The following is an 18,532-nucleotide window of genomic DNA, read 5'->3' on the forward strand; positions in this document are numbered from 1 at the left end:
CCTGTCCAAAACTCTTGAACTGTGTGACTGCAATCTCCAAGGCATATTAATTTAAACACTGCCTGATTGCGGTGAGCCATGGCTGCATAGTACGGAGTTGAGTGAGATTCTATCTGCAATGTGGAATGTGTATTTGATTAAAGGAGAGTTTGAGGGCACAGGTGGAGGCCTTAAAGGGGGTGGAGTAGGCAGAATCAATGGAGAAACTGTTAGATACAAAGGTTTTTCATGCAAGCCTTGGGGATTCCAAGACTTGTGGAGCAGCCCCTTGACGCCTGCCCCCACAGCCATCATAGTAAACCAATGCCCAGTACGTGAGATGTAATGCCCCTGACCATGTTTGCATGCAAAGCTTATATAGCTGCAGCACATTCAGGACCTTCCAATAAAGGACCAATGGGAACTGCAGCAGCATCTGAGCATGTGACCCTCAATCTCCAACGGGAGATCTCACCCTTGGCATGCTCAGAAGGGAAAAAGCAGGACTTAAGGTACCTTCACACATAACGATATCGTTAACGATATCGTTGCTTTTTGTGACGTAGCAACGATATCGTTAAGGAAATCGTTATGTGTGACAGCGACCAACGATCAGGCCCCTGCTGGGAGATCGTTGGTCGCTGAACAAAGTCCAGAACTTTATTTCGTCGCTGGACCTCCCGTGGACATCGCTGGATCGGCGTGTGTGACACCGATCCAGCGATGCATTCACTGGTAACCAGGGTAAACATCGGGTTACTAAGCGCAGGGCCACGCTTAGTAACCCGATGTTTACCCTGGTTACCAGCGTAAAAGTAAAAAAAAACAAACACTACATACTTACCTACCGCTGTCTGTCCCCGGCGCTGTGCTCTGCACTCCTCCTGAACTGGCTGTGAGCATCGGTCAGCCGGAAAGCAGAGCGGTGATGTCACCGCTATGCTTTCCGGCCGCTGTGCTCACAGCCAGTACAGGAGGAGTGCAGAGAAGCAGAGCGCCGGGGACAGACAGCGGTAGGTAAGTATGTAGTGTTTGTTTTTTTTTACTTTTACGCTGGTAACCAGGGTAAACATCGGGTTACTAAGCGCGGCCCTGCGCTTAGTAACCCGATGTTTACCCTGGTTACCGGCAACATCTGTCTGTCTGTGTTACAGCTCTCCAGCGACCAAACAGCGACGCTGCAGCCATCCGGATCGTTGTCGGTATCGCTGCAGCGTCGCTTAATGTGAAGGGGCCTTAAGTCCCAAAAGCGTCCGCTTGCTGCTGCCCAGCACTGGCTTTAATGGCAAAAGCTGGAAAAGCAACAGCAAGCCTAAGCACAGAGTGATATAGAAAATGTTCAGCACAGCCGAAGGGAGGAGGTGCACGGTCATAGGTTCCCAAGCCTCAATGTGTAAATAACAAGTGACTGGCACACTCCGGACGTGTTGTGATGCAAAATAGGGGGTTTATTATACATACAGTAAACACAAACGTTTCGGTCGTAACTGGACCTTCATCAGTGTGCTAAAGGAAAATATACAAAGAGAGTGATATCCAAAGCATAAAGGAACAAAATACAGAAAATAAACATAAACAAAACACAAAAAAAAAAAAAGTATATACAACACAAAAGTCATGATACAGAAATGAGTAATAACCCCATTAGGGGACCATCAAACAAGATTTCCGAGATATTCATGCTGGAAAAAATTGAACGTGTACGTGAAGGTATGGTGACGCGCCAAGAAAGAAGAAGGAACTAGGGGATGGAGGTATGAAAAAGGTGATGATGAGAGACACACTTTACCGTGAGGTATGGGTGAAAAGGTAAACCTACCTAGATTACTAGTATGTTGGAGGAGCCCCACAAGTTAGAACTAAGATGCATCTGAAGGGAAAAATAAAGTGCATGTAGAGATAACCCTGTACGTGCCTATATGGACCATACGTAATACTATAGGGCTTATGGTGCCATGTAAAATAGTTACATACCGGAAGCCTGAAGCTATATAGAATTCAGGTCGTAGAAGCAGTACATAGACGCAGGGGAGTATGTCCCAGGTGGTGCTATCTGCAGGGGAAATAGGTATGATATAAATTGTGCCAGTGAGCTACTAGATAATATAGGAGTATGGTACATACCAGAGGAAAGCCTGAAGCTATATAGATCCCAGGTTGTAGAAGCAATTTGCTGATGCAGGGTAGTGTGTCACAGGTGACACTATCTGCAGGAGGGATAGGTATGATATGACATAGATGGCGCTAGTGAGCCACTAGATGGTGAAGGTATATGGTACACAGGACTTACCCACCCAGTAAATATGAAGCCACGCGGTGTCACCGCCACAATGTATCCCAGCTCAAATTTCAGATAATAGAGCAAATCACACCACCTCGCCGGGGTGGAGACCGCGTTTCTATTCTCAAACGCAGGGAGGCTTATTGGATACACGAGCTGAACACATTGCACCCCAGGGGACTCAACAGGGACTACGAGCTATCATCATTTATTTAAAGTCCCTGTCATAATGACAATTTTACATTATATCCACGGGTCCTGCTATGCTACATCGCCTCCTAATGATGTAATTGTATGTGTCAATTTTATTTTTACATTATTTTTACATGACCATTTATCATTTTTTCAGCACGAAACCTCCCTGACTCAATGTTTCATTGCTGTCCTTTATGTGATGCCTAAACAGCCAGGTGTTCTTTATATATTACGTTAATGTACAGCTGGGCACATCTGCTCACTTATCTGTTGTTTAATCAGCAACCATGTCGTAACTGTTGCTAATTATGTCGGACGTGCTACCCTCTCCTCCAATTACGTTTAATGCGGTTTTCAATGGGTAGATGTACACTTATTTTACCGGCACTGGCACACTTAGTATATAAAAGATCTTTATGTATTCATAATTTATAGTGTTGGTTGCTCTCTTGCTAATCCTCTCCCTCTCCTTTACAGAATCGGCCGCTTTGAATCTACCCTTCTGTGATACTCTGGGACCACCGTATTATTCCTCTGCACCAGCTAATCCACTGCCTTGGAAAGCACTTCCACCTCTTTCTCCTCACAGTGGAACGTATTGTACACCGCCCCCTGCGGTCATGTGACAATTATGTCACCACACCCCGCCCCCTCCAGCCTCACTTCTCCGGCAACACTATGCACACACCATTCCTCTTCCCCACTATATAAGGAGGTCCCAGGTGCTCCGTTCCCCAGCCTGCACTTGCAGTGGACACTGCGTGCTCCCTCCATTCATCAGGCTGGTAAGTCCCAGACACTGCACGCTCTCTATTATAGCAGTGCAGGGTGGCATCCCTCATACAATTTACTTTTCTTATACAGATAGCGTGCACTTCCCTCTTAGCCCTTAACAGCGGTGACACCGCGTGGCTTCATATTTACTGGGTGGGTAAGTCCTGTGTACCATATACCTTCACCATCTAGTGGCTCACTAGCGCCATCTATGTCATATCATACCTATCCCTCCTGCAGATAGTGTCACCTGTGACACACTACCCTGCATCAGCAAATTGCTTCTACAACCTGGGATCTATATAGCTTCAGGCTTTCCTCTGGTATGTACCATACTCCTATATTATCTAGTAGCTCACTGGCACAATTTATATCATACCTATTTCCCCTGCAGATAGCACCACCTGGGACATACTCCCCTGCGTCTATGTACTGCTTCTACGACCTGAATTCTATATAGCTTCAGGCTTCCGGTATGTAACTATTTTACATGGCACCATAAGCCCTATAGTATTACGTATGGTCCATATAGGCACGTACAGGGTTATCTCTACATGCACTTTATTTTTCCCTTCAGATGCATCTTAGTTCTAACTTGTGGGGCTCCTCCAACATACTAGTAATCTAGATAGGTTTACCTTTTCACCCATACCTCACGGTAAAGTGTGTCTCTCATCATCACCTTTTTCATACCTCCATCCCCTAGTTCCTTCTTCTTTCTTGGCGCGTCACCATACCTTCACGTACACGTTCAATTTTTTCCAGCATGAATATCTCGGAAATCTTGTTTGATGGTCCCCTAATGGGGTTATTACTCATTTCTGTATCATGACTTTTGTGTTGTATATACTTTTTTTGTGTTTTGTTTATGTTTATTTTCTGTATTTTGTTCCTTTATGCTTTGGATATCACTCTCTTTGTATATTTTCCTTTAGCACACTGATGAAGGTCCAGTTACGACCGAAACGTTTGTGTTTACTGTATGTATAATAAACCCCCTATTTTGCATCACAACACGTCCGGAGTGTGCCAGTCACTTGTTATTTAAGCACAGAGTGAGACTCAGCCAGATGCAATGACCAACGTCTCCGCTGAGCAGGTTCCACTGTGGCAGGAGAAGAATGGGAGACTGCAGCAGAAATGGCCCGAGATTCCCCCTGTGCAGGAGCGGGAACTCGACCCCTAACATTACCCCCCTCCTAGGGCCCCCCTCCTTGGACCTCAATGAGCTGCAGAGCCCGAATGTGCTCAGCAGGCTCTCAAGACCACAGCCCTTCCAATCCACCAGATAAAATTTTTTGCCACGTACCACCTTGTACCCCAGAATGGCATTCACCTCATAATCATCCGTAGACAAACCCGATGTCCCGGCAGATGACTCGGAAAACCGAGACATGTAAACGGGCTTCAAAAGGGACACATGAAAGGTGTCAGTGATACCTAGGTGAGGCGGAAGGGCTAAACGGTAGACCACAGGATTAACCCGTTCAAGGACCTTAAAAGGACCTAAGTAGCAAGGTGCAAACTTAGTGGACTCAACTCGCAGCCTGATGTTACGGGCAGAGAGCCACACTAAGTCGCCAGGAACAAAGGTCGGAGCGAGGCGCCGATGTGCATCGGCGGAGGACCTCATTCTCTCCTTGGAAGCCCGAATGGCATCCTGAGTGCGATCCCAAATGTCCCATGCCTCCACAGCCCAGTCTGCCACCCTGCAATCGGCGGAAGACACGGGCATTGGCACAGGTACCCGCAGATGCTGACCATAGTTAAGGAGGAATGGAGTCTGTCCAGTGGAGTCGGCTACAGTGTTGTTCAGAACAAACTCTGCCCACAAAAGCAAAGATGCCCAGTCATCTTGCCTAGCAGAAACAAGGGAGCTACCAAAGTTGAGAAGTGGGGAATGAACTGGCGGTAGTAATTTATGAAGTCCACAAAGCGCTGCACCGCTTTAAGAGAATGGGGTTCTTGCCAGTCCATCACCGCCTGTAATTTGGCAGGATCCATAGCCAATCCCTGGGCGGAGATGATATAGCCCAGGAAAGGTAAAGACTCTTGCTCAAACACACACTTCTCCAACTTTGCATAATGGGAATTCGCCCGTAAGAGTTCGAAGACTCTGCCAACATCTCTCCGGTGGGAGTCAATATCTGGAGAGAAGATGAGAATATCATCCAGATAGACTACGACCGAGGTGGAAAGCATATCCCGCAAGATATTGTTGACAAAGTCCTGAAAAACGGCTGGGGCATTACAGAGCCCGAAGGGCATCACTAGATATTCATAGTGCCCATCCCTGGTATTAAAAGCCGTTTTCCATTCGTCCCCCTCACAGATGCGAATCAGGTTGTAGACACCCCGCAGATCTAGTTTGGTGAACACCTTTGCTCCCCTTAGCCTGTCAAAGAGCTCAGAAATCAGGGGCAATGGGTATTTATTTTTAATGGTGTTGGCATTAAGACCCCTGTAATCGATGCAAGGACGTTATTCCCCGTTCTTCTTCTGTACGAAGAAGAATCCCGCCCCTGCAGGAGACGCTGACTTCCTAATGAACCCTCTTGCCAAATTCTCCTGGATGTATTGAGACATAGCCTCCGTCTCAGGGAGAGAGAGGGGATATACTCTTCCCAGAGGAGGTTCAGCTCCTGTCAAGAGGTCAAAAGGACAGTCGAAGGGGCGATGAGGCGGTAGAGTCTCTGCAGCCTTTTTAGAGAATACGTCTGCATAGCACCAATAGCACTTGGGAAGAGAAGAAAGGTCTGCGGGTACCTCAGTAGTAGAAACCTGTACACACTCACTCACACACCTGCCCATACAAGACTTGCTCCAACCCAAAATTCTCCATGAGGACCACTCAATATTTGGGGAGTGGAAATGGAGCCAGGGTATTCCCAGTAAAATCTCATCCATTCCCTCGGGAAGGACAAGAAGGGAAATAATCTCCCGGTGGGAAGGAGACATGGACAATGAGAATGGAACAGTCTGGTGAGTGATTTGCAGTGGAAGTGTCGACCCATTCACAACTCTAACTGTTACAGGTTTGGCGAGCATTACTAGTGGTATAGCGTGGCGCAAAGCAAAAGCAGAGGACATGAAATTTCCCTCTGCTCCTGAATCCACACAAAGCTCAACTGATAGAGTGGAAGAGCCAAACAGGATTGTCCCTTTAAAGGGAACCTGTCACCCCGTTTTTTCAGATTGAGCTATAAATACTGTTAAATAGGGCCTGCGCTGTGCGTTACTATAGTGTATGTAGTGTACCCTGATTCCCCACCTATGCTGAGAAATACATTACCAAAGTCGCCGTTTTCGCCTGTCAATCAGGCTGGTCAGGTCGGGTGGGCGTGTTCACAGCGCTCTTTTCTTCCCCAGCTTTCCGTTGGTGGCGTAGTGGTGTGCGCATGTCCAAGTTCCGAATTCCCTGCGCCCACGTGAAGACACAGCGCGCGATCTGCGCTGTCATCCCTTTCATCGGTGGGGGCGGCCATCTTCCTGGGGCCGCGCGTGCGCAGATGGAGTGCTATGCTGCACGGGGCTTCAGGAAAATGGCCGTGGGATGCCGTGCGTGCGCACAAGAGATCGCGGCGGCCATTTTCCCAAAGCAGAGTTTGCATCTCGGCTTTGGGAAAATGGCCGCCGCGATCTCTTGTGCGCACGCGTGGCATCCCGCGGCCATTTTCCTGAAGCCCCGTGCAGCAGAGCACTCTATCTGTGCACGCGCGGCCCCAGGAAGATGGCCGCCCCCACCGATGAAAGGGATGACAGCACAGATCGCGCGCTGCTTGTTCACGTGCCCACAGTGGATAAGTCACTTCAACATGCGCACACCACTACGCCACCAACGTAAAGCTGAGGAAGAAACAGCGCTGTGAACACGCCCACCCGACCTGACCAGCCTGATTGACAGGCAAAAACGGCGACTTTGGTAATGTATTTCTCAGCATAGGTGGGGAATCAGGGTACACTACATACACTATAGTAACGCACAGCGCAGGCCCTATTTAACAGTATTTATAGCTCAATCTGAAAAAACGGGGTGACAGGTTCCCTTTAACCCCTTTCTGCCATTAGACGTACTATTGCGTCCATGTGGGATGGGCTTTACTTCCCAAGGACGCAATAGTACGTCATATGCGATCGGCAGCGCTCATGGCCTATCGCAGCTGACATCCGGCACTATGTGCCAGGAGCGGTCAAAGACCGACCCCGGCACATTAACCCCCGGCACACCGCGATCAAAGATGATCGCGATGTGCCGGCGGTGCAGGGAAGCACCGCGCAGGGAGGGGGCTCCCTGCGGGCTTCCCTGAGCCCCCCGCAGCAACGCACTGTGAAGCAGCCTGCACTCCTATCAGATCGGTGATCTGACAGAGTGCTGTGCAAACTGTCAGATCACCGATATGTGATGTCCCCCCCTTGGACAAAGTAAAAAAGTAAAAAAAAAATTTTTCAAATGTGTAAAAAAAAATTTAAAAAAATATTCCAAAATAATGAAAAAAAAATAATATTATTCCCATAAATACATTTCTTTATCTAAATAAAAAAAACAAAACAATAAAAGTACACATATTTAGTATCGCCGCGTCCGTAACGGCCCGACCTATAAAACTGGCCCACTAGTTAACCCCTTCAGTAAACACCGTAAGAAAAAAAAAAAAACGAGGCAAAAAACAACGCTTTATTATCATACCGCCGAACAAAAAGTGGAATAACACGCGATCAAAAAGATGGATGTAAATAACCATGGTACCGCTGAAAGCGTCATCTTGTCCCGCAAAAAACGAGCTGCCATACAGCATCATCAGCAAAAACATAAAAAATTTATAGTCCTGAGAATAAAGCGATGCAAAAATAATTATTTTTTCCGTAAAATAGTTTTTATCGTATAAAAGCGCCAAAACATAAAAAAATGATATAAATGAGGTGTCGCTGTAATCGTACTGACCCGAAGAATAAAACTGCTTTATCAATTTTACCAAACGCGGAACGGTATAAACGCCTCCCCCAAAAGAAATTCATGAATAGCTGTTTTTTGGTCATTCTTCCTCACAAAAATCGGAATAAAAAGCGATCAAAAAATGTCACGTGCCTGAAAATGTTACCAATAAAATCGTCAACTCGTCCCGCAAAAAACAAGACCTCACATGACTCTGTGGACCAAAATATGGAAAAATTATAGCTCTCAAAATGTGGTAATGCAAAAAATATTTTTTGCAATAAAAAGCGTCTTTCAGTGTGTGACGGCTGCCAATCATAAAAATCCGCTAAAAAACCCGCTATAAAAGTAAATCAAACCCCTCTTCATCACCCCCTTAGTTAGGGAAAAATTAAAAAAATGTATTTATATCCATTTTCCCATTAGGGCTAGGGTTAGGGCTAGGGTTAGGGCTAGGGGTAGGGTTAGGGCTAGGGTTAGGGTTGGGGCTAGGGCTAGGGTTAGGGCTAGGGTTAGGGTTAGGGCTAGGGTTAGGGTTAGGGTTGGGGCTACAGTTAGGGTTGGGGCTACAGTTAGGGTTGGGGCTAAAGTTAGGGTTAGGGTTTAGATTACATTTACAGTTGGGAATAGGGTTGGGATTAGGGGTGTGTCAGGGTTAGGGGTGTGGTTAGGGTTACCGTTGGAATTAGGGTTAGGGGTGTGTTTGGATTAGGGCTTCAGTTATAATTGGAGGGTTTCCACTGTTCAGGGGCTCTCCAAACACGACATGGCGTCCGATCTCAATTCCAGCCAATTCTGCGTTGAAAAAGTAAAACAGTGCTCCTTCCCTTCCGAGCTCTCCCGTGTGCCCAAACAGGGGTTTGCCCCAACATATGGGGTATCAGCGTACTCAGGACAAATAGGACAACAACTTTTGGGGTCCAATTTCTCCTGTTACCCTTGGGAAAAAACAAACTAGGGGCTAAAAAATAATTTTTGTGGGAAAGAAAAAAGATTTTTTATTTTCACGGCTCTGCGTTATAAACTGTAGTGAAACACTTGGGGGTTCAAAGTTCTCCCAACACATCTAGATGAGTTCCCTGGGGGGTCTCGTTTCCAATATGGGGTCACTTGTGGGGGGTTTCTACTGTTTAGGTACATTAGGGGCTCTGCAAACGCAATGTGACGCCTGCAGACTATTCCATCTAAGTCTGCATTCCAAATGGCACTCCTTCCCTTCCGAGCCCTCCCATGCGCCCAAACGGTGGTTCCCTCCACATATGGGGTATCAGCGTACTCAGGACAAATTGGACAACAACTTTTGGGGTCGAATTTCTCCTCTTACCCTCGGGAAAATACAAAACTGGGGGCTAAAAAATAATTTTTGTGGGAAAAAATTTTTGTTTTATTTTTACGGCTCTGCATTATAAACTTCTGTGAAGCCCTTGGTGGGTCAAAGCGCTCACCAAACATCTAGATAAGTTCCTTAGGGGGTCTACTTTCCAAAATGGTGTCACTTGTGGGGGGTTTCTACTGTTTAGGTACATTACGGGCTCTGCAAACGCAATGTGACACCTGCAGACCATTCCATCTAAGTCTGCATTCCAAATGGAGCTCCTTCCCTTCCGAGCCCTCCCATGCGCCCAAACAGTGGTTCCCCCCCACTTATGGGGTATCAGCGCACTCACGACAAATTGGACAACAAATTTTGCGGTCCAATTTCTCCTGTTACCCTTGGGAAAATACAAAACTGGGGGCTAAAAAATAATTTTTGTGGGAAAAAATGTTTGTTTTATTTTTACGGCTCTGCATTATAAACTTCTGTGAAGCCCTTGGTGGGTCAAAGCACTCACCACACATCTAGATAAGTTCCTTAGGGGGTCTACTTTCCAAAATGGTGTCACTTGTGGGGGGTTTCAATGTTTAGGCACATAGTGGCTCTCCAAACGCAACATGGCGTCCCATCTCAATTCCTGTCAATTTTGCATTGAAAAGTCAAACGGCGCTCCTTCCCTTCCGAGCTCTCCCATGCGCCCAAACAGTGGTTTACCCCCACATATGGGGTATCAGCATACTCAGGACAAATTGTACAACAACTTTTGGGGTCCAATTTCTTCTCTTACCCTTGGGAAAATAAAAAATTGGGGGCGAAAAGATAATTTTTGTGAAAAAATATGATTTTTTATTTTTACGGTTCTCCATTATAAACTTCTGTGAAGCACTTGGTGGGTCAAAGTGCTCACCACACCTCTAGATAAGTTCCATAGGGGGTCTACTTTCCAAAATGTTGTCACTTGTGGGGGGTTTCAATGTTTAGGCACATCAGGGGCTCTCCAAACGCAACATGGCATCCCATCTCGATTCCAGTCAATTTTGCATTGAAAAGTCAAATGGCGCTCCTTCGCTTCCGAGCTCTGTCATGCGCCCAAACAGTGGTTTACCCCCACATATGGGGTATCGGTGTACTCAGGACAAATTGTACAACAACTTTTGCGGTCCATTTTCTCCTGTTACCCTTGGTAAAATAAAACAAATTGGAGCTGAATTAAATTTTTTGTGAAAAAAAGTTAAATGTTCATTTTTATTTAAACATTCCAAAAATTCCTGTGAAGCACCAGAAGGGTTAATAAACTTCTTGAATATGGTTTTGAGCACCATGAGGGGTGCAGTTTTTAAAATGGTGTCACACTTGGGTATTTTCTATCATATAGACCCCTCAAAATGACTTCAAATGAGATGTGGTCCCTAAAAAAAAATGGTGTTGTAAAAATGAGAAATTGCTGGTCAACTTTTAACCCTTATAACTCCCTAACAAAAAAAAATTTTGGTTCCAAAATTGTGCTGATGTAAAGTAGACATGTGGGAAATGTTATTTATTAAGTATTTTGTGGGACATATATCTGTGATTTAATTGCATAAAAATTCAAAGTTGGAAAATTGCGAAATTTTCATAATTTTCGCCAAATATCCGTTTTTTTCCCAAATAAACGCAAGTACTATCAAAGAATTTTTACCATTGTCATGAAGTACAATATGTCACGAGAAAGCAATGTCAGAATCACTGGAATCCATTGAAGCGTTCCAGAGTTATAACCTCATAAAGGGACAGTGGTCAGAATTGTAAAAATTGGCCCGGTCATTAACGTGCAAACCACCCTTGGGGGTAAAGGGGTTAAAGGACAGTATGGAGGAAAATGCAGCTGTGTCTAGTGAACCTCCCCCAATGGTTACTAGACGCGATCGTTTCCCGACCGCTGTGGACATTTATTGGCATAATGTCCTAGTTGATGACAATTTTTACAAACCACGTGTACTCGAGCGGCCTGAGACTTAGGTCCCGCTCGAGAAACCTCCATGGCTTCATAGGAGTCAGACGCCAAGACAGGAGATTCAAGAGGCCTGGCGAAAGTGGGAGCCAGCTGAAACTTCTGCCTACACTGGGTCCTCTCTAACCTCCGTTCGTGAAAACGGAGGTCAATGCGGGTTGATACAGAAATAAGCTCCTCCAGTGTGGCAGGTATCTCCCTGGTGGCCAAGGCATCCTTCACATGGTCTGCCAGTCCCTTCCAGAATACCGGAATTAGAACTTTATCTGGCTACTCTAACCCTGAGGCTAGAGTCCGGAACTGGACGGCTAACTGGCTGACCACGGACGAGTCCTGAGTAATAGTCAACAACTGGAGCGCGGTATCGTGGCTAACACGGGGTCCTAAAAATACCTGCTTCAGAGTGTCCAGAAAGAGAGGAGCACTCTGTACCACACGATCATCACGCTCCGAAAGTGGCGTTGCCCACTCCAACGCCCTGCCCGACAAGAGTGATAGAATAAATCCCACTTTTGCACGTTCCGTAGGGAAACGTGACGCCAGGAGCTGTGTACGGTGTATGGAGCACTGGCTCATGAATCGCGACATTGTTTACTGTCACCAGCAAACTTGTCAGGAAGCGGGAGACGGGATATAGTCAGAGAAGGGGTGGCAGCGGACAAACTGGCTGCGGCTACACTTGCAGCCTGAACAGCGACAGCAGTGACATTCACAGCTGAGGTTGAACGCTCTAGAGCCGCCAACCTTCCCTCCAGCTGCTGGATGTACCGCTGTAAACGCTGATCGTCCGCCATTTACTAGCCAGACCCTGGCGCTAGTGTTCTGTTAGGACTGGCGGAACACACCAAGTATAAGGTGAAATAATATAGGTAGGTTCGCAGTCCGGAGTCCACCGTGCAGGTGAAAACCTGCTGCTAGTAAATGGCAGTGCTATATGGCGGTGGAAGCGAACCCTGTTAAGCCACAGGATCGCAGTACTGCACTAAAGTGTGCAAGCAAGGAGTCAGCGAACTCAGTCCCAAGACTCAGGGTAGAAGTCTGTAGTGACTACTTGCGCACAACACTGCAACTGGGTATAATAACAAATAGTTTGAGAGCATCGAAGTGCGAACTGTGCCGTGCTGGCAGACACCACCAGACACACGGACGTGGGTAGGAAGCGCACTACTGGCATGTGGCGCCGCACTGTTGCTCACAGCAATAGACGCTGATTCGTGTGTAAGACATAGTGAGGTTAGTCGGGCGCTAGATAGCAGCCATACACCTTACGCGAACAGTCATACAATAGGGTAGGGTTATCCAAGGACGACTTGCACTCACAACAAACACACATATGCAATTGTACACTAGCGCATGGCAGTGTGGTCATGCGAAGCTTATATAGCTGCAGCACATTCAGGACCTTCCAATAAAGGACCAATGGGAACCGCTGCAGCATCTGAGCATGTGACCCTCGATCTCACCCTGGGCTTGCTCAGAAGGGAAAAAGCAGGACTTAGTCCCAAAAGCGTCCACTCGCTGCTGCCCAGCACTGGCTTTAATGGCAAAAGTTGGAAAAGCAACAGCAAGCCTAAGCACAGAGTGAGACTCAGCCAGATGCAATGACCAACGTCTCCGCTGAGCAGGTTCCACTGCGGCAGGAGAAGAATGGGAGACTGCAGCAGAAATGGCCCGAGATTCCCCCTGTGCAGGAGCGGGAACTCGACCCCTAACATTACCCCCCTCCTAGGGCCCCCCTCCTTGGACCTCGCTACGCTCGAAAGCAGCAATGAGCTGCGGAGCCCGAATGTGCTCAGCAGGCTCCCAAGACCTGTCCTCAGGACCACAGCCCTTCCAATCCACCAGATAAAATTTTTAGATACAAAGGTTTTTCATGCAAGCCTTGGGGATTCCAAGACTTGTGGAGCAGCCCTATGACGCCTGCCCCCACAGCCATCATAGTAAACCAATGCCCAGTACGTGAGATGTAATGCCCCTGACCATGTTTGCATGCAAAGCTTATATAGCTGCAGCACATTCAGGACCTTCCAATAAAGGACCAATGGGAACTGCAGCAGCATCTGAGCATGTGACCCTCGATCTCCAACGGGAGATCTCACCCTGGGCATGCTCAGAAGGGAAAAAGCAGGACTTAGTCCCAAAAGTGTCCGCTCGCTGCTGCCCAGCACTGGCTTTAATGGCAAAAGCTGGAAAAGCAACAGCAAGCCTAAGCACAGAGTGAGACTCAGCCAAACGCAAGGACCGACGTCTCCGCTGAGCAGGTTCCACTGCGGCAGGAGAAGAATGAGAGACCGCAGCAGAAACGGCCCAAGATTCTCCCTGTACAGAAGTGGGAACTCGACCCCTAACAGTGTCTTAGTCGCTTTGGGGTTTGTGTGGCTGCTAATTCACTGAGGGTCATGTCCCAGTGTCCATCATTTTCCAGAAGTCCTTCTCTTTGGCAAGTTTCCCTGAATGTTTCACACACACATGGCCTCCGACGGTCTTCAGGTCAGAAAATGATGTAGGGTCTTTGACAACATGAAGTAACATGCGCAGGTAGAAGCACTCTGCATTTGATGGATGAACAGTGTAGACGCAACCAAGAGTATGAGTTGTGTTATGACCTGGTGGTCAGGACAATAATGGACCTGATGGGTAAGAGCACACGGAATGACCTGATAGTTACTGATAATAAAGGACGAGCTCTGGGACGTGGGAACTCTGCTGACCGCAATCCCTAATCCTATCACACACACTAGAAATAGCCGTGGATTGCTCCTAACGCTCACTATGCAACTCGGCACAGCCTAAGGAACTAGCTAGCCCTGAAGATAGAAAAATAAAGCCTACCTTGCCTCAGAGAAATTCCCCAAAGGAAAAGGCAGCCCCCCACATATAATGACTGTGAGGAGTAAAGATGAAAATACAAACACAGAGATGAAATAGATTTAGCAAAGTGAGGCCCGACTTACTGAACAGACTGAGGATAGGAAAGGTTGCTTTGCGGTCAGCACAAAAACCTACAAAAAGACCACGCAGAGGGCACAAAAAGACCCTCCGCACCGACTCACGGTGCGGAGGCGCTCCCTCTGCGTCCCAGAGCTTCCAGCAAGCAAGACAACAATCAAAATAGCAAGCTGGACAGAAAAATAGCAAACCAAAGGAAAACAAGCAGGAACTTAGCTTCTGCTGGGAGGACAGGTCACCAGAACGATCCAGGAGTGAACTAGACCAATACTGGAACATTGACAGGTGGCATGGAGCAAAGATCCAAGTGGAGTTAAATAGAGCAGCCAGCTAACGAATTAACCTCGTCACCTGTGGAAGGAAACTCAGAAACACCCACAGCCACCAGAGGAATTCCATGGACAGAACCAGCCGAAGAACCACTCATGACCACAGGAGGGAGCCCGACAACAGAATTCACAACATTACCCCCCCTTGAGGAGGGGTCACCGAACCCTCACCAGAGCCCCCAGGCCGACCAGGATGAGCCAAATGAAAGGCACGAACCAGATCGGCAGCATGAACATCAGAGGCAAAAACCCAGGAATTATCTTCCTGACCATAACCCTTCCACTTGACCAGGTACTGGAGTTTCCGTCTCGAAATACGAGAATCCAAAATCTTCTCCACCACATACTCCAACTCCCCCTCAACCAACACCGGGGCAGGAGGATCAACGGATGGAACCACAGGCGCCACGTATCTCCGCAATAACGACCTATGGAACACATTATGGATGGCAAAAGAAGCAGGAAGGGCCAAACGAAATGACACAGGATTGATAACCTCCGAAATCTTATACGGACCAATGAAACGAGGCTTAAACTTAGGAGAGGAAACCTTCATAGGAACATAACGAGACGACAACCAAACCAAATCCCCAACACGAAGTCGGGGACCCACACAGCGCCGGCGGTTAGCGAAACGTTGAGCCTTCTCCTGGGACAATGTCAAATTGTCCACCACATGAGTCCAAATCTGCTGCAACCTATCCACCACAGTATCTACACCAGGACAGTCCGAAGACTCAACCTGCCCTGAAGAGAAACGAGGATGGAAACCAGAATTGCAGAAAAACGGCGAAACCAAAGTAGCCGAGCTGGCCCGATTATTAAGGGCGAACTCAGCAAACGGCAAAAAGGACACCCAATCATCCTGATCAGCAGAAACAAAGCATCTCAGATATGTTTCCAAAGTCTGATTAGTTCGTTCGGTTTGGCCATTTGTCTGAGGATGGAAAGCCGAGGAAAAAGACAAATCAATGCCCATCCTAGCACAAAAGGATCGCCAAAACCTCGAAACAAACTGGGAACCTCTGTCAGAAACGATGTTCTCCGGGATACCATGTAAATGAACCACATGCTGGAAAAATAATGGCACCAAATCAGAGGAGAAAGGCAATTTAGACAAAGGTACCAAATGGACCATCTTAGAAAAGCGATCACAAACCACCCAAATGACCGACATCTTTTGAGAGACGGGGAGATCCAAAATAAAATCCATAGAAATATGCGTCCAGGGCCTCTTCGGGACCGGCAAGGGCAAAAGCAACCCACTGGCATGAGAACAGCAGGGCTTACCCCGAGCACAAGTCCCACAGGACTGCACAAGAGAACGCACATCCCATGACAAAGACGGCCACCAAAAGGATCTAGCCACCAAATCTCTGGTACCAAAGATTCCAGGATGCCCAGCCAACACTGAACAATGAATCTCAGAGATAACTCTACTAGTCCATCTATCAGGGACAAACAGTTTCTCCGCTGGGCAACGGTCAGGTCTATCAGCCTGAAATTTTTGCAGCACCCGCCGCAAATCAGGGAAGATGGCAGACAAAATTACCCCCTCTTTGAGAATACCCGCCGGCTCAGGAACACCCGGAGAGTCAGGCACAAAACTCCTTGACAGGGCATCAGCCTTCACATTCTTAGAGCCCGGAAGGTACGAAACCACAAAATCAAAACGGGAGAAAAATAACGACCATCGAGCCTGTCTCGGATTCAACCGTTTGGCAGACTCAAGATAAGTCAAATTCTTGTGATCTGTCAAGACCACCACGCGATGCTTGGCTCCTTCAAGCCAATGACGCCACTCCTCGAATGCCCACTTCATGGCCAACAACTCTCGATTACCAACATCATAATTGCGCTCAGCAGGCGAAAACTTTCTAGAAAAGAAAGCACATGGCTTCATCACCGAGCCATCAGAACTTCTTTGCGACAAAATAGCCCCTGCTCCAATCTCGGAAGCATCAACCTCAACCTGAAACGGGAGCGAAACATCTGGCTGGCACAACACAGGGGCAGAAGAAAAACGACGCTTCAACTCCTGAAAAGCCTCTACAGCTGCAGAAGACCAATTGACCACATCAGCACCCTTCTTGGTCAAATCAGTCAACGGTTTAGCAACACTAGAAAAATTAGCGATGAAGCGCCGATAAAAATTAGCAAAGCCCAGGAACTTTTGCAGGCTCTTCACAGATGTCGTCTGAGTCCAATCATAAATGGCCTGGACTTTAACAGGGTCCATCTCGACAGTAGAAGGGGAAAAAATGAACCCCAAAAATGAAACCTTCTGAACTCCAAAGAGACACTTTGACCCCTTCACAAACAAGGAATTCACACGAAGGACCTGGAACACCATTAACACCTGCTTAACATGAGACTCCCAATCATCCGAAAAGACCAAAATATCATCCAAATACACAATCAGGAATTTATCCAGGTACTCTCGGAAGATGTCATGCATAAAGGACTGAAATACTGATGGAGCATTGGAAAGCCCGAATGGCATAACCAGGTACTGAAAATGGCCCTCGGGCGTATTAAATGCTGTTTTCCATTCATCGCCTTGTTTAATACGCACAAGATTATACGCCCCTCTAAGATCTATCTTGGTGAACCAACTAGCCCCTTTAATACGAGCAAACAAATCAGACAGCAACGGCAAAGGATACTGAAATTTGACTGTAATTTTATTAAGAAGGCGGTAATCAATACAAGATCTCAAAGAACCATCCTTCTTGGCCACAATAAAGAACCCTGCTCCCAATGGTGACGACGACGGGCGAATATGGCCTTTCTCCAAGGATTCCTTTACATAACTCCGCATAGCGGCGTGTTCTGGCACAGATAAATTGAACAATCGGCCCTTAGGAAACTTACTACCAGGAATCAAATCAATTGCACAATCTCAATCCCTATGAGGAGGTAGGGCACTGGCTTTGGGCTCATCAAATACATCCCGATAATCCGACAAAAACTCTGGAACTTCAGAAGGAGTGGAAGACGAAATAGACAAAAATGGAACATCACCATGTACCCCCTGGCAACCCCAGCTGGACACAGACATAGATTTCCAGTCCAATACTGGATTATGAACCTGTAGCCATGGCAACCTCAAAACGACCACATCATGCAGATTATGCAACACCAGAAAGCGGGTATCCTCCTGATGTGCAGGAGCCATGCACATGGTCAATTGGGTCCAGTACTGAGGTTTATTCTTGGCCAAAGGCGTAGCATCAATTCCTCTCAATGGAATAGGATACTGCAAGGGCTCCAAGAAAAAACCACAGCGCCTAGCATACTCCAAGTCCATCAAATTCAGGGCAGCGCCTGAATCCACAAATGCCATTACAGAATAGGATGACAGAGAGCAAATCAGAGTAACGGACAATAGAAATTTAGACTGTATCGTACCAATGGTGGCAGACCTAGCGAACCGCTTAGTACGCTTAGGACAATTGGAGATAGCATGAGTGGAATCACCACAGTAAAAACACAGCCCATTCCGACGTCTGTGTTCTTGCCGTTCAGCTCTGGTCAAAGTCCTATCACATTGCATAGGCTCAGGCCCATGCTCAGATAGTACCGCCAAATGGTGCACAGCTTTACGCTCACGCAAGCGTCGATCGATCTGAATGGCCAAAGACATAGACTCATTCAGACCAGCAGGCATGGGAAATCCCACCATGACATCCTTAAGGGCTTCAGAGAGACCCTTTCTGAAGATTGCTGCCAGGGCACATTCATTCCACTGAGTGAGCACAGACCACTTTCTAAACTTCTGACAATA

General features: G+C 47.2%; 1 long non-coding RNA gene across 1 annotated transcript; it reads right to left on the bottom strand.

Moving 5' to 3' along the window:
* Nucleotides 1-1,406: 1,406 nt before the first annotated feature.
* LOC138658179 (uncharacterized) lies at nucleotides 1,407-2,298 on the bottom strand. The gene is made up of 2 exons (XR_011317376.1): nucleotides 2,104-2,298; nucleotides 1,407-2,032 (listed from the first exon to the last, which is right to left on the bottom strand). It is a non-coding gene; the product is annotated as an uncharacterized lncRNA (long non-coding RNA).
* Between the last annotated feature and the right edge of the window lie 16,234 nt (nucleotides 2,299-18,532).

The sequence above is a fragment of the Ranitomeya imitator genome, chromosome 1, assembly GCF_032444005.1.
Source record: "Ranitomeya imitator isolate aRanImi1 chromosome 1, aRanImi1.pri, whole genome shotgun sequence".
In the NCBI taxonomy this organism is placed as follows: Eukaryota; Metazoa; Chordata; class Amphibia; order Anura; family Dendrobatidae; genus Ranitomeya; species Ranitomeya imitator.